Raw genomic sequence first — 605 nt, 5'->3', positions numbered from 1 at the left:
GTGACTAGAACTGGCTGCCTATTGTAACATTGGGCAAAGTTGGTGGGGAAGGTTGAAAAATGGCCATGTTTTATGTTTCTGACCTATGAAACAAATAGACACATAGAACATGACAGAATGAAAGAACATTCGTTTCACTTGGCTATTACTTTAGGAAGAAATTACCTTTTAAGAAAGCTTTATTTAATCCCTGGGGGTAAAGTGGTTATATATGCAAGACTGTTTCAGCAACTTGCTGATCTATTGTTGTCTTCTTTCCAATGTAGTGCATTTCTGCAAGTACATAATAAAGCGACTCTGGTGGGACTCGAACCCACAACCTTTGAATTGCTTTCAAGTTCTAGAAGTCCAATGCGCTATCCATTGTGCCACAGAGCCCTGTGTAACGTATTTTTTGACGTGTTCAAATTTTCGATAAAATCTCTATGCCATTGCAGGGCCTACAATTCAATATGTCTGCATTACAGACTCGTATTTTGAGGTTCTCTTTGCTATCGGTCAAAAAGGCTAGGAGGAAAGCACGTTGAGAAAGCTCAATGGATCCTTCAATACTCGATTGTTAAAGGGATTTGGAAGTTTTGCATTTTAACTGATTAAATATGTAT

General features: G+C 38.2%; 1 non-coding gene across 1 annotated transcript; it reads right to left on the bottom strand.

Moving 5' to 3' along the window:
* Window positions 1–292: 292 nt before the first annotated feature.
* On the bottom strand, window positions 293–378 carry trnar-ucu. The gene is given in 2 exon segments: window positions 293–328; window positions 342–378. It is a non-coding gene; the product is annotated as a tRNA-Arg (tRNA).
* Window positions 379–605: the final 227 nt, after the last annotated feature.

Source organism: Cyprinodon variegatus, unplaced genomic scaffold (genome assembly GCF_000732505.1).
Source record: "Cyprinodon variegatus isolate N-32 unplaced genomic scaffold, C_variegatus-1.0 Scaffold215, whole genome shotgun sequence".
NCBI lineage: Eukaryota > Metazoa > Chordata > Actinopteri > Cyprinodontiformes > Cyprinodontidae > Cyprinodon > Cyprinodon variegatus.
The sequence above is the reverse complement of the archived record's forward strand: the minus strand, read 5'-3'. Positions and strand labels throughout refer to the sequence as shown.